The sequence below is a fragment of the Ursus maritimus genome, unplaced genomic scaffold, assembly GCF_017311325.1.
Source record: "Ursus maritimus isolate PB19 unplaced genomic scaffold, ASM1731132v1 scaffold_3, whole genome shotgun sequence".
In the NCBI taxonomy this organism is placed as follows: Eukaryota; Metazoa; Chordata; class Mammalia; order Carnivora; family Ursidae; genus Ursus; species Ursus maritimus.
Window position 1 is genome coordinate 45352592 of NW_024425563.1, and position 22841 is coordinate 45375432.

Consider the following 22841-nt stretch of genomic DNA (forward strand, 5'->3'; position numbering starts at 1 on the left):
AATTGCATGGAAAATGTGTTTAAAATGCAGATTTCTGAACCCTTTCCCCAGAGATTCTGATTAATTCTTGGATTAGGCCCATGAATCTGCATTTTAACCTGCCTTGCTAGATGATACTCATGCGGGTGGTCTAAGAATCTTAATTTGAGAGATGATTAATTATTTCCCTGCCCTTAAATATACAGTCTCCTATATTTTTCTCTTAATAGTCTTTTTTTGTCTTCTGTAAAGTGTTGGTCACGGGGGCAACTAATTGTGCCTGAAAATGAATATACGGTCAAAAGGATAAGTTGTGTGAGATAGTATTTTCCCGAGAGAAATTTTTTTATGACTCTGAATTCCTACAGCAAAAAGTTAGATCATCAGTAAATATGTTTTTGTGAACTTTTCTACTAGAAGAGAGAAAAGAGTCCCAGACGTCTCCAAAATTATTATTCTATATTATTTTTTTCAGAATTATCTACAGCCTATCCCTTGAGAAGAATATAAGGTCAAGAGATTTAGGAAAAAATGAAACTATTCTCTTAAAAACATAAATATATGTATAGTGTGTATAGTGTATAAACTATGTGCTGTGTATAATATATACATATATTATGAATAAATTACACATATATACATACATATGCATGTATGTATATAGTTTTGTATCAAAGATAGTCATTGACATGCTCTCTCTAGTACATGATTTCCCTTCTCTGAAGACTTGTCTTTTCCATGCAGTTAAACTTCCATTTGGTCAATTTGGAATCTTTCCGTACTTTGCCTACATTTCTATGTTTCGCTTATAATTTAGGTAACATTTCCTAGTAGTTCTCCATGTAAAACCAACAATAATTTTTTTAAATCCCTTCAGCTTTGGTTTACCAAAGGAATTAAGTGACTCCTTTTGATATACATAGATTATTGTAAAGGAAAAGAAATGGATACACACATTGGGAAGATTTGGGAGATCTGTAACACCTAGCACGCTCTCCATGGATTCTTTTGTTTACCGGTCCTCTGTGTTCCTGTACTGCTAATAAAGCCTCTGGCATAGAATGGATGACTTCAGTGAGTATGAGTCAGCTGATAATTTCCAAAGCCAATCTAGGTGCCTACGAGCTAGACTAACATTAATTTTATTTTATGATCTAAATACAAATTGCATGAGATGTTTGCTGAGGTTTTACTCCAAAAATCTGGAGTAAAGTGAATGCTGTCCCCTTGGTCTGTAGTAATAGCTAAATTATATCCCACTTGGGGATTTCTGGGAACTTACAAGTCATTTCTTTAATTTGAAATTCCACACTGCTTTAAGGTAAAAGTAATTTCCTTTCCAGTAAACAGTTGCAGTAGAAACAATGCCACACACGATGTGAACTGAGGCCGTGAGGGACAGTTCTCATTACTGTACAGAATGAAAGAAGGGTAGGGAGACCCTTTGGACCTTAGTTCCAATTTCTTAGAGCACTTTCTCATTCATTTGTTGGACTTACTCTGCTACAGTGTATTTTATGTTAATATAACTGATTATACTTTTACCTCTGGGCAGGAGACTAAGATATTATAACATTCAGCCACATACTGGGTTTTTTTTTCCTGTTAAGATCATATCTCCTTGAATCGCTGTGCAGCTGTTTCATGCAGAACACATTTTGCTTGAGACATTCTAGATTTTTTTTTAAGTATCTCTTAAGTTAGGAGCTAAATTAAATTAAATGGGTAATATAGTTGTGTAGAATAACTAAGAAGAGGACGAGTGTAAATACAGGAAATTTGCTTTAAAATAAGAAGCATTTTACTTGCAAGAAAATAGGAAAGAACTAAAAAGGATCTTTCAATGAAATCCCCATTTGAATTGCCAGATTCCCCTGCAGTATGATTGTTCTCTCCTGTTTTCCATGCATTGTTTTGGCTAAATTTTATAAGGTATATAATCTTTTACAAAATGTCATGTGCCTTTTTTTTTCTTGCTACAAGCATTAGTATTCCAGGTTTTCTGCTTTGTTTCATAATTTTTAAGAAAATTAAGCAGCCTACTAAAGTTAATTGATTCTTACTCACATTAAGACTGAACAGTAAATCAACTCTGCTCCTTGGATTCCTTTTCTCTAACATTTTATTACTATGACAATAATTCTTCAAAAGTACTCACTCTTTATTATTGACCTATTTCTTCTGAGCTGGGCAATGTCAAATAGTTGTCTTTTTTTTTTTTTTTGAGGTAGGGTACTTTTTAAAAATTAAATTAATATGTAATACAACACTTTTTTATGGTTCAATAAATTTTAGTATACTCACAGAGTTGTGCAACCATCACAATTAATTTCACAGATTTTTTCTTTAGGTAGGCTCCATGCCCAGCGTGGAACCCACCTCAGGGCTTGACCTCAATGACCCTGAGATCAAGACCTGAGTTGAGATCAAGAGTTGGACACTTACCAACCTAGCCACCCAGGTGCCCCATCACAATTAATTTTAGAACATTTTTCTTATCAAAAAGAAATCCCCATACCCATTAGTAGTCCATCCCCCTTTTCACCAACTCCCTAAGCAACTATCAAACTACTTTATCTATTTGCCTATTCTAGAAATTTCCATAATAATTCTTAAAGCTCAATTCTTTCTTTATATTCACAGTAAAGAAAAACTGACTATCTGAAAATTCATACAGTAAAACATTTCTGCTTTTAATTTTTGTTTCAAAAATATGATAGGTACTTTTTGAAAATCAAATTGAACGAGACACAGGTTCCAACTCCAAGGAATAAATGACTCTGTGTACACAAAAAGTCAAATCCTTTGCACATGTAAGAGCTGGAACCAATGGTATAAAGGATGTAATAACAGTAAAAACCTAGAGCTTGGTTTATGACTGAATAGTAGAAAGTCAATGGAAAAGAGAGTGAAGAATAATTAGGAATTTAAAAACTAAAATATCTCCATATACCTAGATTATTCCCAACTGTCTGAAAGCCAGGTAATTAATCCAACAGGGAACAAAATGATACCAATTTTCTGCTCTTTCATGGAAAATAGAAGCATGTCCAAAACAAAATACTCTTCCTCTGGAGTCAGAAATTTTATACATTCTCTCAATCTTTCGAATCATTGTTTAATCACTGAAGCATGAAGGAAGTCCTCCTTTAATTGAACGCAAAATTTCTACAGCAATTTAGCCAGACTTTGTTTAGTTCTTGGAAGGTTGGAAAATAACTAATAACTTCTGTTTAAAGTTCTATATTATCTCAAGTGATCAGTGGTGTTAAAATTGCAGATATAGGAGGCTCGACTTCTACAATTCTGGATTGGCTTTCATCTATTAAAAGGTGGCCTCAGCCGTCACTAGACTATTAAAAACAAGCTTGGACCTTTTCCACACACATAAACTAGGAAAACATCAGCAAGACAGAACTAGGTTGAAACTCCCAGTCTGATCATAGAATTCTCTAGTCTTTTCTCTAATGATCACGAGACAAGGTCTCGGCAATTCTCCTTTAAATTATCTGTACAGTTGGCTAAACCCGTGAATGACTCCTGGAGGTATAGCAATGAGTGTGAAGCATACATAATCATTCGTTTTTTAAAAGAGGTCCAGAACATTTATGAACTGTTATTTCAAATTAAATAGGAGCCATTCATTGAAATGACACATTTAAATAATTGAACTTAAAGACCCATCACCTGATTATAATAAATAGGATTTTGTACCCTTTTGCCAAAATACAATTTATGGCTATGTAAATTACATATTCAAAAGGCTTGATGGATCATTTAAATTCTCAAGATAATTTAAAAATAGATTTTAATACTTAAAATCTCTTGGTGTTGCCTATACTCAATATGGGCAGTAATTCTGTAAATTGATTTCAGGGCATTCTAAAGGTTTGTTTCTATGGTAACCAAATTCAGAACACTAACCTCTTAAAGATGGTTGTCATAGGATTAAGGCAGGTGGCTGACTAATCTTAACTAGTGCTTTTCTTTCTCATTTTTCCATGGTTTTTCTCTCAGCTGCTTTCTTTGGTTCTCACAAGATTACATACAAAGCAATTACACAGGCTTTCTTACCCATTTATGAGTGTCTCATTCACATAATACTGTCTGTTGTTCATCCCCATGAGATCTGCCCAGTGACAGATCTTTTTCTTCCTGCTACAATTATACACTAAAAGAAGCACTAAGTGGAAAATACCTCCATGAGTAATGTGTTAAAGGCATTTCTCAATTACACATGTACTTCAGCTCCTCAAAATCATTGCCCAGGGTAGGGTTCTTTAGACAACAATTCCTGTTAGAAGAAAAGGCAACGTTGTCATCAATAATTTTTTTAAAGTGGTCTCTGTTTCGATAACCCTCATTTATGATCATCTTTCACACTTGTTCACGTTTCCTAGTAAGCTAGATTAACATATTTATCTGTGCATAGCTCTTAGGTTACTCTGATAGGAACATGGAATATATGCATATATTTACTTTATACTTAATTAATTTCCTTGCTTGCCTCTAACTTCTGAGAGGAGAGGCTATGATATACCTTTTACATCTTTGTAGCAAAAACACAGTTCCTGGTACAGGGGTTCCATAAATGTCTCTTGTTAAGTTAGGCATGATGCAGAACTTCTATAAGTAAGCTATGCATTTATAGTTCATAAAATAATGGGCCTAGTTGATTCTGTATCAGTACATTTGGTTCCTTACAGGCACTAAGATCAGTGTTCCTAGCCTTCCACATCTGCCCATGAAGGAAAATTGCTATAAGACTTGCTATCCTATTATAAGCAACTAGAAAACTGGGCAAAATACATGAGACAGCTTGGGTCAGACATTGGACAGCGGGCAGCATAGGATTGTTTCTCAAGAGAAAGGAAACAAATGAGATGAGACCTACAATTACCTCAGCTTTCTGCTTGGAGGCAATTCCAGAACCATACATGGCAAAGAGAAGGGAAACAAAACAGAGCCCAGTTGTCTTGTGGGGTTGGGGAAACAGAGATCAGAGTTCAGGAAGGTCAAAGCAGTTAGAGTTTGTGGGATAGAGTTCTTCAGAAAACTAAGTGGAAAAGAAATTCAGAAATTTGCATTTTAGTCATCAGTTGAATATCAGTCTACACACGCGGACGATGAATCTCCGCAAAGTTGAGGAAAGAATAACTGTTGGGTGCTGGGCACCCCAAACTTTCCAGAGCCCACACAAAACTGGGACTTGTTCACATTTCTACGAGCCGGGATCACCTTATGGATTGCATGGGACATTTATTAGAGCCCCTCTGTGAGTCATACCTTAGCAGAAGGGCTAAAGTAGCAGTAGAGTTAAAGCTACCCCAGACCTGTCCTAAATAGTTTATAAACAAGCCAAAATGGGCCAAGCTGATCCTTAAATAACTGCCAGAACAAAGTCCAACAACCTTTAAAGGAATACAAAAAAATCCATTACTCAAAACATAAAATTCACAAAGTCTGGCATCCAATGAATAATTGCAAGAGAGACAAAGAGGCCAGAGAGAAATCAATACATACAAATAGAGTAAAAATTGACAGATGGCGGAATTAGCATAGAAGTAATTTAAAACAGCTTTTAAAATATAAGTATGATCAGAGACTTTAAGGCAAAAATATATAAGAGAAATGGATGATATAATTAAAAAGAACCAAATAGAACTCCAAGGGATGAAAAATAAAATATCTGATATAAAAATTTTGCTGATGGTTGGGGCACCTGGGTGGCTCAGTCAGTTAAGCGTCTGCCTTCGGCTCAGGTCATGATCCCGGGGTCCTGGGATCCAGCCCCGCATCGGGCTCCCTGCTCGGCTGGGGGTCTGCTTCTCCCTCTCCCTCTGCCTGCCGCTCTGCCTACTTGTGCTCTCTCTCTCTCTAATAAATAAAATCTTTTTAAAAAAATTTCACTGATGGCATTAACAGATTAGAGCCTGCAGAAGAAAAGATAAGTGAATACAAATTATTTAAAATAAAATATTCAAAATAAAGCACAGAGAGAAAAAAGACTGATGGAGGTTGGGGGCATAGAACAGAAACTTAGTGACCTGTAGGACAATATGAAGTAGTCTAATATATGTATATAATTGGAGTCCCTGAATTTGGGAGGGGCAGCATACAATGCGTAAAATATGTGTAGAGTAAATGGCAAAAAAATTTTCCTAATTTGATGAAAACTATAAACCTACAGATTCAAGAAGCTTAATGAACCCTAGTGGGATAAACACAATAAAAAACAAAACAAAACAGACTAAGGTATATCATAATCCTATTGCTCAAAGCCTATGGTTTTTTTCTCCCCAAAGACTGTGTTAAAGAGAAAACTCTTAAAAGCAGCCATGGCGGGGAGGAGGGGGGTAAGGATAGATTATATACAAAGGAAGAAAAATAATCAAACACTAACTTTTCTCCAGAAACTTTGCAAGTCTTGTGACAATGTTTTATGACAACAGAATGGTACCTTTAAAGTGCTGAGAGAAAAAAAAACTCCCAGCCAAAAATCATATACCCAATGAAAATGTTTCAAAAATGAAAGGGGTGTAATGAGTCTTTCAGACAAAACTGGAGAGAGCTCACTACCATCAAACCTGCCCCCACAATAAATGACAGCAATGACACTAAAGGTGAGGAGGGGTGGGGGATAGAAGGATATTGTTGAAAGTGTTTTGCTTTATACCTGAAATTATATTATTTGAAGGTAGACAGTGATAGGTTTAAGATGCATATTGTAAATCTTAGAGTTATCAAAAGTAAAACACACAGTATGACTAATAAACCAATAATGGATATAAAATGGAATACTAAAAAACCCCTCAATTCTTCAAAAGAAGGCAAGTAAAAAGTGAAAAAAAAAAGGTGGGGGGAGAGAGAGAAACAAAGAACAGATGGAACAAATGGAAGTAGCAAGATGTTACATTTATAACCTACCGTGTTGATAATTCCATTAAATATCAATGGTTTGAACCAGAGTTTCTCAACCTCAGTACTATTGACATTTAGGGCCAGATAATTCTTGGTGTGGGTGGTTGTGCTTTATATCCTAGGGTGTTAACAGCATCCCCCGCCTCTGTGCACTAGATACCAGCAGAGACCTCCCCCACCTCTGCCATTTTGACAACCAAAAATATCTCCAGTCATTGCCAAATGTTAAGAGCTGCTGATCTAAACACTCTAATTAAAAGGCAAAGAGTGTCTGAATGAAAAGCAGGATCCAGTTATATTCATTCTTTAAAAAAATAAAATCAAAAACAGACCTACTCTAACATAAAGAGGAAAGAGGTTAAAAGTAAAAGGACGGTTTCCATGGTTGGACTCTTTGCACCATAAGGTCCTTTTGCGCTCCAAGGGTGTATGACCACTGCTCTACCTGTAGTATTTCACTGATTCCCTCAGCCTTCTGCCACTATCCATTCACTCACGTGGCAAACCACAAGCGCAGGGATAACATTCGAAAGACGTGAAAAGAAAGTCTCCTTCCCTCCCCTGCATTCTGTCACCCAATTCTCCTTCCTGGTGGCATCTATTATTACATTTTCTTCTGTATTCTTCCAAAGATATTCCATGCATTTGCAAATATGAGTACAGGCATATTTTTTCCCCACAAATGGTAACACACAATATTCTGCACATGGTTCTATCCCCTCACCTCCCTTAGTATTGGTTGGAAATCTTTCATATGAGTACATAGACATAGATATTCCCCATTTTTAAGTTTTTATAGCTGGATAGCGTTCCATTGTATTGATGTGCTGTAATATAGTTAACAGTCCTTTATTGATGGATATTTGCGTCCAGTCTTCACTAGCCAAATAATGTAGCAATGGATGACCTTGTACTCATATCACTTCACACCTCTATCAATAAATCTGTAGGATAAATTAGAAAGGCGGAATCCTTGGATCAAAGACGATGTATTTGTTATTTGGGGACATATTGCAAAATTGTGCCCCGTGGAGATTATAAAACCTTTTTTATTTTTGTTACTCTGATAGATGGAAAATGCTACCTTGTCTATTTGATTTGCAGTTAAGTGAGCCTGAATATCTTTTCATGTGCCTGAGTGGTATTGAGTTTGTTTTCTTGTGAACTATCTCCTCATATCCTTTGAGTTGGTCTTGTCAGTTTGTAAGAGGTAGAGTCTGTGATCTGTTAACAGACGGATGGTCATGTCCTGACCAATGACCTTGATGCCAGCATCAACACACTTGTCACCTGTCTGTGGATTTATTAACCCAGGTATGGAATCTTGGCTTTGCTATTTGCTCTGTGACCTTGGGCGAGTTTCTTAACCTCTTTGGGCTTCAATGTACCCAGCATCGGGTCTCACTTAGCAACGTGGCGCAGGACAGCACCTTTAAAACCAGGGAGTTGGCTTGCACCTGGGAGTCAACGACGAACAGGACTGGTTTTTCCGCGGGGAAATTTTGCCTAGGCACCGAGGCCGCTCGTAGGAACCCTACTGCGGAGTTCGGGAGTGCGCGGGAAGGAAGTGGGGCCTGAATCCGTAAAGCCCGAGTTCTCCCTCTCAAGAGAGCCGCAATCCCGGCCGTGACCAAGAACTAAAAATCGAGCCAAGAGGGAGCCACTTCCCGCGGCGACAGCCGCCCTCTCGGCCGCTCCCCTGCTCCCAGGCGCCCTCCCCTACCAGGCCGAGCGCGGCGCTGCAGCCCCTGCGCCCAGACGCGGCGGGTGCGGCGCGGCCCAGGGGCCCGGGTGGGGGAGGCGGGGGTGGGCCCAGCGGTCACGTGAGCCGGGCCAGCTGTTCGCAGGGGGCGGCGGGCCCGAGCGCCGGGAGTCTGGGGAGGGGGAAGCGCCCGACGGCTGCCTCCGCCACTGCAGCTGCAGCCCCCGATGTCGCCGCAGTAATCGCCGCCGCGGCAGCACCCGCACCCTCGGCGGCCGCAGCATCAGCACCGCAGAGCCGAGCCCGGAGCCCGCAGCCCCGCAGGTGAGCCGCGGCGGGCACGGCTGGGAGCGCAGGGCGTCCGCAGCCGCTTCTCCCCGAGCGTTTCGGCCGCGTCCGCCATCGCCGTCCCCTCTGCTTCGTGGCCGACCCCTGTCCCTCCGAACTGGCGGGTAGCGCTACTCCGGGCCGAAACCCGGCGGGTGGTGGCTAGGGCAGGCTGGGGTCTCTGGGGGCTCGGGGGAGAGGTGGCTTCCGCCGGGGTGGGGATGACTCGGGCTAGTAGGTTGAGGGGGCGCAGGAGAGGGACGCCCCACCCCGGGGCGCGGGCACTGCCGCCTGGTGTGAGCCTGTCTCTCCCCTCTACACCCCAACCCCATCGTTTGCCCTGACCTCCGGGTGCTTTTCCTGTGTTTCCATGTCCTCGTAGCTAAGTTGCTGCCCCGCTGGGGTGTGTGCCTGTGACCCCCCACCCTCCACCTCTCGGGCTGCTCCCGAGGTTCGCAGCTCGCTCGGTGGTGGCAGCGCTGGTGGTGGAGTGGGCCTGGCACCTTGCCGGGAGGTAGCGCACCTGCCACCAGGGTAGCGCGAACATGGCTGCCTGGTGGAGCCCGCTGTCCTTGACCTGGCTCTGCGCCCACGTCCATCCGGTTTGCGATCGCGAATCATGGCCAGGGGACTGCCCTCCCCTTAAGGGCTGTTGCTGTCGTCTATGCGGGCTGCAGGACTTGACACAACACCCCCCCCCAACCCCCAGCCACTTTCCGGGAGGTCCTTGGGAGTGGAGGGGTGTCAGGACAGGTACGCCATGGCGCCAGGACACTTACTGGTAGAAGGCGCTCACGCGTTTCTGCTATGATTATGCACTTCAGTCCTCCGTTCGCTTGTCTGTCAGGGCGCTGATTATTTGGCGACATCACTGCTGAGGTTTGAGACTAGTGTGGTCTGCGAAACAGGGGGGATGCTTGAACTTTTAAAGAATTGACGAGAACTCGGATTTAGGGGTTTAAAATGTCCATGAAACCCAAGTGCATCTAAGGAAGCTGTCATTCGCTGTGACTCAAAACTGACTTGGTAAGGGTTTTACGTATGGGCTTTCTGGATTTGCTGTTTAATTCTGACGTGATGGTCTTGAATTACACTTGTGTCCAGCTCTCCCGGTGGGGTGTGTGTGTGTGCGCGCGCCAACTATGTTCCAAGCCTGACCAGAAGATGCCGGGGGTTGCAGAGGAAACCTATGTTAATTCAAAATGGCAGCGTGAAAAAAATCAGGCCAGGCGGAAGCGTACAGACCACAGCTAACATCAGCTGCCCCCTGACTTAAGCCTTGGTGAGGACCTCGGCATCAGGGAAGGCTCTCCAGCTGGTCCTAAGGGGTAGGGAGTGATTCGTGCAGCAGGCTGGATTTTAGGGGGCAGCAGGGTCGTGGGGGAAGTGAAGTGGGAAGTTTGGGGAGCTGTAATTATCTTCTCTAACTTACTAAAAGCTGGTGCAAAGACCTAATTAGAATTCTCTGTGATTTTGATCTGATTTTCTCCAGGCTCCACTAAGGACGATTTATATGGCTGCTTATGTCTGTTTGATGCATAACTTCCGTTTATTTTATACCTATGAGTGGCTTTTAAAAGAAATGAATGTCTAGTGTAAACATCACCCAAGAACAGTACATAACAAATACCAGGTTCTTAGAACAAGTTTCATTGGAAGAATATATAGGTCCATGATCAAGCACCCAGGCATCAGAGAATGATAAATTCTTGAAAGGTGACTCATTTTAGGATTTTTTTTTTTTTATCAGCCTTTCTTTCCGGTTTTATTGCTGTGCTGCCAGCCATCTTCTCATTTAGGAAGGAGGATACGCATGAGGAGGCAAGTGTTTCAGGGATAATGGAATAGAGGAAGATTAGTGCTATGGTCAGGAATGGCGAGCTGGAAGCAGCCTGAGAGAGCACTGCTGTCAACCCCGTTTTGACAGCGCGGGAGGGAGGCTGAATCCAGCAGGGTGATTGGGCTGCACCCAAGGTCATATAGCTGGTTGGCAACTGGCAGTGAGGATCAAAATCCAGGTCTCGGAGCTGCCCAGGTTAGGGTTCCACATGTCACCTTGCACAGCTTGGGCAAAAGGGACAAACCTGTCATTATTAGGATGGCAAACAGAGCAATTCAAAAGCAAACTGTAGCATGAATTTAAAAATCAATGGGTATTTAAAGTAAGTGGCTACATCTTAGTTTCCAAATTCAAAACCATTTAACTTCTTAAGCTGTGTGCACCTCATGTCCGCATTTTCCAGTGACTAGACTGCTTCTGTATTTAAGCACCAAAAACATAACTTTAGTCGTATTCTTTAAGGTGAGAAACGCATTCTTTGATTAAAAAATGGGTGGCTTGTGTTTAGGGAGAATCATTGGGTCAATTTCTTTTACAAAGAAACCAAAGTGAGATATGTAATAGCTTTTGAGTGTGTCGAATTTTAAGCAGCACTGGATACAGAGGCTTTTTCTAGAATTTGAATTTGAATTCTCTTGGTCATATACCAGTAACCACAGATCTACTAAAGCCGAACTGGAAAGTGTGCATGGGTTAATATTTGTGCAGAAGTGGTGAGAATACAAAATATTTCTTCTGGGCATTCCATTTCTTCAGCCCATTGATCTGTAGAAGGAGGAGGTGCGTGGGTTGCAGGGAACAGGGAGAGTAATTCGCATTGGTGAAGCGGATGGGAGCTAGGTATGGGTGATTATGTGCAAGGGAGGACAGATGATGATGCCATCCATGCTGTTTAAAAAAGAATAACTTGCATTAGAGCATGAATATGAAGATTCATTCACTTAAATTCCCCTGATATACCAAAGATATTTAAAATCGCAATATTTGGAAATACTTAACCGTGTGCAATTTGTGTTTGTTGGAGAACAGTAATCCAGTTATTTTTAAAAAGCCACCCATGATCTCTTTATCCAGTAGTAATTAGTCCTTAGGAAAGTTTGGGGGCATTTTCATTGGAATGAGAGCCTAGGTCTTTGCTGTCCAATTCAGTAGCCAGTAGCCACTACCCACGTGTGGCTCTTGAGCACTTGAAATGTGGCTAGTCAAAACTGAGATGTGTAAATTACACCCCAGATTTCAAAATTTGCATGAAAAAAGAATTTAAAATACCTCATTAGTAATTTGTGTATTGATTATATATTGAAGTAATATTTTAGATCTATTCAGTTTAAATAGAATATATTATTAACAATAGTTTCACCAGCTTCTCTTTACTTTTTTTAGATGTGACTCCTAGAAAACATAAGATTACATGATGTGGTTTACATCTGTCTTTCATTACACTGTATTGGTCTAGATCATTAACGGAAAGTGGAGGTTGGTTGTGGTGTGTGGTACTGTGCACAGAACTGGGTGTGTAAGGGGAGAGACTTTTTAATAGAAGCAGGGGGGAGATAGAGTGGATGGAGAAGGACCAGCAGGAGGGAGTGCTCAGGGACCCTGGGTAGTTGGAGAGCGTGAGTATGAAGTGTGCTGGGGCTGCTGAGTTATGAGACTTCTGAGGTGGAAAAAGCAGAGTATGCAGTGATCCAGAGTTTGGAGTCAGTGGAATTGTGGTTGGCAGAGGTGGTGGTGGTGGGACAGGAACCAGGGTGATGAAAAAGCAGCATGGACACAACCACACGTCATATTGGAAAGTAACTTCCAAGTCTGAGATGTCTGGTTTTACAAACATACCTAACACATCGAAATGAGATGAACACATCTCATTCAGGGTCCAAGCTCTGGTTCTGCCTCTAATTAGGTGTGTTGCCTTGAGCGGGTCCCTCATTGAGATGCTTCGCAATCTCCTTTTTTAAATGGGATGAATAAGAGCCGTCCACCGACTTGCGAGATGGTTCCCGTGGGAGGAGATACGGCATATTTTAACACAAGAGTTTATTGTCTTTCTCTGCTTGACTTATTTCACTTAGCATAATCTCCTCCAGTCCCGTCCATGTTGCTGCAAATGTTGGGTAATCGTTCTTTCTGATGGCTGAGTAATATTCCATTGTATATAGGGACCATGTCTTCTTAATCCAGTCATCTGTTGAAGGGCATCTCGGCTCCTTCCACAATTTAGCTATTGTGGACAGTGCTGCTATGAACATTGGGGTGCATATGGCCCTTCTTTTCACTACGTTTGTATCTTTGGGGTAAATACCCAGTAGTGTAATTGCTGGACCATCGGGTAGCTCTATTTTTAACTTTTTAAGGGACCTCCATACTGTTTTCCAAAGTGGCTGTACCAACTTGCATTATCATATGTTTCACTCATTTATGGAACATAAGAAATAGCAGGAAGATCGGTAGGAGAAGGAAGGGAATAATGAAGGGGGGTTAAACAGAAGAGGGAATGAGCTATGAGAGACTATGGACTCTGGGAAATAAACTGAGGGCTTCAGAGGGGAGGGGGGTGGGGGAATGGGCTAGCCTGGTGATGGGTATTAAGGAGGGCACGTATTGCATGGAGCACTGGGTGTTATACGCAAACAATGAATCATGGAACTTTACATCAAAAACTAAGGATGTACTGTATGGTGACTAACATAACATGATAAAAAATTATTATCAAAAAAATAAAGCAAATTATATAATTCTAAAAAAAAGAGTTTATTGGCATTTACATTACTTTATTACATACAACACTACGCACTGAGATAACTTTTACTTCTACACATGTACATATGAGGACAACAACAACAAAAAGACCAGCCTTCCTCTGATTCTACCCATATGTGTTCGAAAAATTAAAAATTTTGAGTATTAACATTTGGGGGGAGATTAGGAGTGTTGGGGGTCTGCACAGATTTCTCTCCTGCTTTCCCCATCCCAAATAGTTAATTATCCCAACAACATTTACTGTTTAATACATCCTTTCACCTTGCTTTCAAACTCAGCCTTCATCCTACACTAATTTCCGACATTATATGGATATATTTCAGTAGTGTCTGCTCTGTTAATCTGTCTATTCTTGCATCAGTATTGAACTGTTGTAATTATTGAAACTTCCTAACGTGGTTTAATACTATGCAGGGCTAGTTTTTCCTCATTAGTTTTCATTTATGAAACTTTTTGTCTTGTCCCACATCCTTTCTAATGAGCTCCAGGATCATTTTTGGTCAGATTGTAACCAAGATTGATTGCTGCCTAGTGACTCCGTGGATTACCGTAGGAAGACTGACAGCTCCATATAACATTGGCTCTTCCCAGCAAAGCACAAGCATCTCTCCCTTCAGATCTTCTCCCATGTCTCCACAAAGCCTTACAGTTTTCTTCACTGAGGGTTTGTACATCTCTCTCTAGTAAACGTATCCGAAAATGGGCAGAAGCCCTATAAAGAAAACTACAGAACTCCAATGATGGGCGTAGATGCTCACACCAGCAGAGACGCTTCCTGCCTTTGGATGGCAGGTAGAGTCGGGTGGTTAGGGCATTCTGGAGTCTGAGTTCTCTCTCTGCTACTTTCTTGTTATATGACTCTGCACAAGACTTAACCACTCTTGATCTCAATTTTCTCATCTTTAAAAAAGGGGATACTAAGGGACGCCTGGGTGGCTCAGTCGGTTAAGTGTCTGACTTCCGGCTTGGGTCATGATCTCAGGGTCCTGGGATCCAGTCCTGTGTCAGGCTCCATGCTCAGCGGGGAGTCTGCTGCTCCCTCTCTCTCTGCCCCTCTCCCTGCTCGTGTGCGTGCTCTGTCTCTCTCTCAAATAAATGAACAAAATCTTTTAAAAAGGGGGGTATAATAATACCTTTGTGATGTGGTTATTGTGAGGATTAAGTTATTTTATTATTTCTATGTTATATATATTTATATGTATCTTGCTTAGCATATTACTAAGCACATAGTGAATGCTTCATACTCTTAATAATAATAGTAATATGTAAGATTGTAAGATTTTATGTGTTTTACATTATTATATGTAGTAATGTAAGATTTTGTGATTTTAATTATTTAATTACTCCTGTCAAATGACTCTGTAAAGCTAGTATCATTTTTGGATCATAGGTCCAGAGAGGCTCTGGAAACATTTTGCCAGATTTTTGAAAAGTTTAATGGAACTTGGGAAGCAAATGGATGGAAGAGCCAAGAAATGTAAAAGACAGTTATTGGGCGTGAGGTAGGATCTGTACTTGCTTTGTCTCTGAGGTAGATCGACCACACCCCTCTAGCACTTTGTTTCTGCCCTGACCCAGGGATAGGCACATTCTTTGCCATCATTCTGTGGGTCTCTTCGACCCTCACTGTCATCCTTACCCCCAGTCTGGCCCTTAAATGGAATGGTCTTCTCAGCAACTCTTAAGGATAGTTGCAAAGCTCTTGTAATGGAAAGGATGGCTAAGATCACATGTCCCATTCCCATTGGGACAGGGGAACAACCTGCCATCCAAGAAGGCAAGAGTGGTGGAGGCGTTAATCACACCTTCCTCTAGAAGCTCCCCACATCAGCAGCCCAGTCCAGGGTGGTGGGGAGCTGAAGGGGATGGACTGTCAGGTCACTCAGTCAGGGTAACTGGGAGGGAAGGAAGCTGAGGGCCAACCAGCTTGAGCGTCACCTGAAGCAGAGAGAGGTTAATGTTCCCTTCTTCTGTTCTTAATAGTTATATATATTTAGCCTAGCTTCCCCAGTGCTTAGTATACCCCCCTAAAGTGAGCTACATATCCTTGCAAGCTCCTATAAGCATTTCCAATCTTATTTTCAGTTGGGGTGCTGTTCTCTCTCGTTTGTGCTCATGAGCACCTCTTCTAGTGATAAAGACCTTGAAAACATTGTTGTAGTTCCATTTTCTCTTGGGTGCTTTTTTTTCTCAAGGTGCTTTGGAGGTGATTAGGGGCTCAAAATACATATTGGTAGTTCATCTGACTTCTTAAAAATTCTAACTAAAATAATGTAGCGATCGGAGGCTCCTCTGAATATCTTCTTCTCCTCTCAAAGTAAAACCTTAGTGTATTTTTAAACTTGCACTTAGAAGTGCCCTAGTGACCTAAAAGAATTAAATGAAATGTCTTAAAATGTCTTTCTTAAGCACCAAAGGAATCAGATTTTTTTAATAATTAAAACCCCAACAAAGTAATATGAGCTTGCTATAAATTTAAAATGACATAACTAGATAAATTAAATTTAAAGCTTCTATCTGTGTATCCCATCCTTACTTTCACTGCCAATTCTTAGATACTAATCCATTAATCCTCAAGGTTCTTTTCTCTCTCTCTCTCCCCCCTTTTGTATATATTTATATTTACATGAATGTTTGTGCACATACATATATGTATACGTATATACATGCATATATTCATATATACAAATACAGGTTTCTTTTGATAATAAAATGGGATGCATTTTCTAACGGTAAAACACAGCAAATGGCTCTAACATTAAAGGGTATTTACAAAGTTGTTTTTAAGTCACATTTTGCTAGACGTAGTAAAGGTATCCTCTGGTTACCGGCAAGATTTAGTCTTATTAGTTAATTTCTTCTGTAGGAAATGAATAGTTAACCAACTTTTTACAGGGACAGAGAATGTTGAGAAGTGTTTCTGAAATCCCAGTTTGCAGAGTTAACAGGTACATATCAAGTCACATTAATGGGAAAAGATCAGAATAGACAATGCATTATTTAGATGGGAGAAGAAAACAGATGGTGGGAATAGGAAGGTCATAATTCAAAGCAACCTTGCCAAATTAGTGGACACAATGGCAGCAATGTCAGAAAAGAGAACAGAAGGAAATGAAAGGACCCTAGATGTGGCTTGCTTAGTAGCTTCCAGATCTTTCCCACAGAGAATGCTTTTGGCAGCTAACCACATACCTGCCTACCTCAAACACATTCTTCCTTTATCTCCATTATCATTATGTTTCAAGAACTTTGTTTTTTTAGAACAAGTCAAAGAAGCAAGCGTTGGGTGTTTCTCTATTCTGTATATGCTATATATATTATCTCATTTAATCCCCATAATAGTTCATGGTGGACATCATGGCTACACTTTATAGACGAAGAACTTAGTAAATGGAGGAGCTGTACATGGAATTGGGACCTGTCTGATCCTTTATTTTTTTTTATTTTTATTATTTTTTTATTTTTTTAATGTCTGATCCTTTCTTAAAAAGCTATAATGTAACCTTCTAGAGAGATTAATTTAACTGCACAGTCTAACCTATGTCATTAATGTGATGCAAGTCATTTTCTTTCTTTGTGTTACTATGAAAGATGCAAAATGTCTTCCAACCTGCCACGTATTGGAAGACATCTTCCTTACAATGAACTTGATCAGACTATATTTTTCTAATTTGGCAAGCTTGAGTGGAGAATTAATCTTGCTTGTACTATTTATCTACTCTTTCCTGCAATTAAAAAATTGTTACATCCATGAGAAATGGATGCCATTCAACTAATCTCTCCTCTTTCCTTCACTCTAAAATCCCTAAAAGGGCTCTTCTTTTTTCTGGCTCAATTCTCACTTTCTGTCCAAGGCAGAGGAGTCATGATAGTCGCCAGTCTTGCAGCCTGAGTTTTCTTGTGAGTGATACTATATTTTAAATACCCCAGAGTGATGGACAGACCACTGGGTGTGGTGGAGTTTTTGCAGATGGTCCTTGAATTCACATGTGTCCCAACCTTGAATGTACACAAACGAAATAATGAGCCATATATATCTGCACTACTGTTTTTCAAATAGTATAGGGTTCTCTTGCCATTTAGTACATCCAAATCCATTGGAAGTGTTACCAAAGCCAACTATAATGACTGTTACGTGGGGGTTTCCATGAAAATTTTTTGACATTTATAAGTTGGAAAATATCATATTAGAATATTTTGTATTATAGAGAAATTCTGGAGTGATTTGAAGAATACTTTTGTAAAGTGACCATTTACCACTTAACTTATTCTATGAATAAATGCAGATACAGCATTCCATTTGACTATATATAGAAAACTCTGCATTTCCGTAGTTACTAGTTTGTCCCATGAATCATTAAGTTAGACATTTTGCTTTATTCATATTTCTCGTTGTGACCATATAGTGCAAATGAAGCAGAATCAGATTTGGCCCAAAGGTAAAATGAGTGCATTTGCCAGGACCGAGTTATACGGTTCTCTCCAATTCCTGGGTTTCTGCCCTGTTGCAAGACCATATTTACTACCTGTGGCGAGACAGGATAATAGATTATTTTGATTACGACTCTTCCTTTTCTTTTTTCTTTTTAAAATATTTTCATTACAAATACTGTACTTCCCTGTGGGAAATTTGAAAATACCTAAATATATGGAGGTTAAGAAATTGTGATTCTGCAACCCAGAGACACTACTGCTCTTAAACATTTTGTTGCATTTGCTTATCTTTTTGTATCATCTATTTAGATAATATACATATTTTGAATGATACCATATTTAATTTGTGTGACCTCTTTTCATTTCACCAGGTTGATTCTGTGTATTTATATATTTTCCAGCTTTCCATGATATATATAGATAGGTAATTACATATGTTTGTTTTGTTTTGTTTTTTGATTCTTATGATCATCTAAATGGCTATATTTTGGGGGAGGCGAATGAAGCAGCAGTGGCCCATTAAATTATCAGGGGTTATGATGAAGTTGAATGGTCATTAATGGCCTGGAATTTTGGTTTTACAATTTTTATTTGTTTATTTAAAATCATGGGGGGGGGCGGGCAGTGGGAGAGAATCTTCTTTTTTTTTTTTTAAAGATTTATTTATTATTTGAGAGAGAGTGAGAGAGAGAGAGCTCGAGAACGGGGGATGTGGGGGTGGGAGGAGAGGCAGAGGGAGAAGGAGAAAGAGTATGCCCAGTGCAGAGCCTGACGTGGGGCCGGATCCCACCAGCCCGAGATCACAACCCCAGCTGAAACCAAGAGGCATCAACTGACTGCGTCACCCAGGCGCCCTGAGAGAAAGAATCTCAAGCAGATGCCACGCCCAGCGTGGAGCCCAACAGCGGGCTCCATCTGATGACCCTGAGATCGTGACCTGAACCTCAACCCAGAGTTGGACCCTTAACTGACTGAGCCACCCGGGTGCCCTGGGTTTTGCAATTTTTAAACAGACACTCTTTTCATTTCTTCTAGCTAATAACCTTTATTGCAGTACTTTTGGAATGAATAACAACTGTTTGTGATCATTTCAGTCATTAAGAAAAATGTATGCAGGGGCGCCTGGGTGGCACAGTAGTTGAGCGTCTGCCTTCAGCTCAGGGCGTGATCCCGGCGTAATGGGATCGAGCCCCACGTCAGGCTCCTCTGCTATGAGCCTGCTTCTTCCTCTCCCACTCCCCCTGCTTGTGTTCCCTCTCTCACTGGCTGTCTCTATCTCTGTCAAATAAATAAATAAAATCTTTAAAAAAAAAAAAAAAAGAAAAATGTATGCAGAGGACATTTCTTAGGCATCTTACTGATTTAGAAATACTCAGCTACTTGAAATGATATTTAACTTTTCTCTTTTTCTGGCTCAAATTCTCACTTTCTAGCCAAGGCAGAGGAGTCATGGTAGTTGCCAGTCTTGCTTCTGTCAATGAAGAACACTTTCTTAAAAAATGGCATTTTTAGGGAGTTGGATGAAACTTTACTTCTTTAAAGTAGCACAAAATGCAAAACATTGAAATGACAATTAACAATCCAAATCTTCCCGATTATCCTGTACTCTGATTTCCCTGTGTTCAAGCTGGAGACCAAGAAAGCGTAGCTTCCTACCCCTCCATTTGTCATATTAGGGAAAAGAAAACCCTGCTTTCTCAAGTTAACCAGAGATGGGTTTCACCCACCTTTATGCTCAAGGCAGAGTATTGCTGCCGATACTGTTGCTGAATTCAGCAACATTCAATTAAAATTAGATGGTTTCCTTAAAAATAAAGTTGAGAAAGAACAAGGCAGAAAGTTGATGGCCTCTGAGGCTGGTGGATGCCTTAAGGGGGTTTATTATACTGTTATGTGTGTGCTGCAAATTTCCACAAAGAGCCAGCAGAAAAAATGAATAATGCTGTGAGAAGCAAAGAGGTTAAATAACCTGCACCAACGGGCGTTGCACACCAGTCTGAACTGGCATTTGTTAGAATATGCTGCCTGTAATCTCAGCCTAGATCTACTGAACAGAATCTGCAAGGAGGGTGTGTCTGGGAATCTGCATTCTAACATACTCCCCAGATGATTCTGATGCGTGGTGGGACCATGGACCGAACCACAGCATGGGAGCACCTTGGCAAAATGAGCTTTTCCTGCTCTTTTTCTCTCATTGAAGGTAAAATATAGATATGTCCCTTTCCCTTCATTTATTCAACAAACATTTATTGAGGTCTTAATGCGTGCCGGTCTATATACTAGGTGCCAGGAAATAAGGGCTTATGTAAGAGTTCTTGCCTTCGTGGGACTTACAGTCTGATGAGCAGGGATAAACATCTTGAAACTTGAAGGAAAGAGAGATGGCAGGGTAGTGGGAACCAGGGGCTCAGCATTTTCCCCATTGCGCTGACATACCAAGCCAAACTAAGATTCCTATCCATCGCCCTACCCCAGTAATCCTTCCTCAAAGAGGTGTCTAAGCCCCCAAAAGTTGAGTAATAACTCCGAGAAAACATTCCCTGTATTAGATCAGTCCAGTGCTGTTTCTAACCTTAAAAGAAATTTGAACATCTCATCATGTGCTGTGCTTTGTTTATTTTTTTAAAGATTTATTTTTTAATTTTAGAGGAAGAAAGAGCTAGCGAGGGTGTGTGTGATCAGGGGGAGGGGCAGAGAATCTCCAGCAGACTCTCCACTGACTTCAGAGCCCAATGCGAGGCTCAATCTCAGGACCCTGAGGTCATGACCTGAGCTGAAATCAAGAGTCGGATGCTTAACCAACTGAGCCACCCAGGAACCCCTCGTGTGCTTTGCTTTAAAAAGTTATTTATTATAGAAATTACAAGCGTATACAGTATAGGGCAGTATATTAAACCACTGTGTACCCATTACCCAACTCTAGCCATATTTATTGCATAGCCAAACTTGTCTCATCTGAACTTTCACTGTTTTGTCCCACCCTTGATTGCTTTCATTATATCATTTCACATGGAAATACTCCGGTGTGTACCTCTGAAAGATACAGGCTCTTTTTTCAGACATAACGACAATGTCAGAATATCTAAAACAAGAATTCCTTAATATCATCAAATATTCGATCAGTGTTCACATTTCCCCAATTGTCTTATAAAGTTTTTGTATTGTTTATTTAAATCAGGACCCAAATAAATTCCATTCTGTGCAGTTGGCTGGTACATCTCCTAAGTAACTTTGTCTCTTAAACTTTCTTTCCTTGCAGTTTTTGTTGTTGTCATTGAAGAAATCAGATTTGTCCCATAGTTTCTCCGAGTCTAGACCTTCCTGATTGCCTCCCTCTGGTGTCATCTGCATTCTCTGCAAATCGATGGTTTATATCTGGGGGCTCCATCACTCCAGTTTGATTCTGTATGCACATTTTGGTTACACTTTGGACCGTGTGTCTGGTGTGCGAGGTGTAAACCGTTGATGAGAAAGGGTGAAGGAGCCATAGTAGGGATTGGTGTAATGGTGGCAAATCATCACCAGTAAGATGGAGGAAAGTAAACATTTATTAATTGCCCACTGTACACAGCCACAGGACCTGGCGCTTTCCATATGCTCTCACGTAAATGCAAGTGCTATGCTCTGTTGTGTATGGGGGATTAGTCCCATTTTCACATGCGGAAACTCTGGTGCAGAGAGTTCATAACCTGCCTGTTTGTTGCGGTTGGCGGGTGAAGTCAGGCTACAAGCAAGGGTCTGTTTGTCTTAAAGTGCATCATTCATGCTCTTGCCTCTGTACACACGGGGCTGCAGGGCCAAGTAGGCATGGTAAATGAGTACAGCTGACCCAACACTGAAAACATAAAGAGAAAAGCAATAGCCGTAGGGTGAGGCCAGGAGGCACTGTCTTTGGCCTCAGTGTCAGGGAGTGGAGGGGAGTGTGGGGAGGAGCCCCTACTCAGCTCCAGTCTTGATGTCATGTAAGAATGGGTTCCCAGGGTTGCCAGATCTTTTGGGTTTTCAGAAGTATCTGAATTTCTATGAAGAAACTCTAGATCTAAAAATGTTAGGTGCTAATTCAGATTTTAAAAAACACTTTCTGGGACAACACCCTGGGCCAAACCAAACCAACGAGCAGCTTGCCACCCCCGTCCCACCTCATGCTGCTCAGAGGTATGTCAGCTGCAGATTGTGCTGATGACTGAGGCTGGTGACTGTCACAGGGAGATGTTGCCCCTGAAATTAGAGAAAGGGCCAAGACATCAAGGGACAATGAACCAAATCTTCAAAAGGTGACAGAGCATGTAGATATGTCAAGAAAAAGCCCATATCTGAAATCTGAACAGATCAGACCTTGACAAAGCAACAGCCCTCCTCAGTACCTTTTCTCATCCTCATGAGGACTGAGTCCTTACCGTGTCCTGTATGGTATTCTGAGCACTTTGTAAGTATTTGCAAGTTTCAGCTCATTTTCGCCTCACCACAGCCCCATCGTTATCCTGTCATGGGAAGGTGACAGTGGTCTGAGATTCGAACCTAGGTTGACTCCAAAGCCTGCTTACTTTCTTACTACCCTGTGTGGTCTTTCTTCTGTGAAATAGTTCCTCATTCAAGGCACTGAGTATTAGAGACTGCAGTTCCCTAGCTGTGGACTCCCAAAGCCTTACGCTCTGCTACCTTGAGCTTTCAACAGAACACTTAGTAGGATCTTTCTTTCTTGGAAGCAGAGCTTGATGAGCCTTTCATGAGTTTCGGTTAGCATTGACATCCGATTTCTAGTTAGATAATTCCTTTCCCAAACACCTTATTTATCCTTTATGATCCCAAGAGTAGACCTATGACAGAAAAACCAATTCCTAAGTGACTATCTTTTGTCTTGTTTTCACTTCAGGAATG

At 41.0% G+C, this 22841-nt stretch overlaps 1 protein-coding gene across 1 annotated transcript in view; it reads left to right on the forward strand.

The window, feature by feature from the left end:
* The first annotated feature begins 8799 nt into the window (after nucleotides 1-8799).
* The window catches only part of SCRN1 (secernin 1), a 60740-nt gene continuing 46698 nt past the window's right edge, over nucleotides 8800-22841 (forward strand). Inside the window, exon 1 of the mRNA XM_040644132.1 lies at nucleotides 8800-8926. The gene's annotated coding sequence lies outside the window, so the exon portion shown is untranslated. The remainder of the gene's footprint in view (nucleotides 8927-22841) is intronic.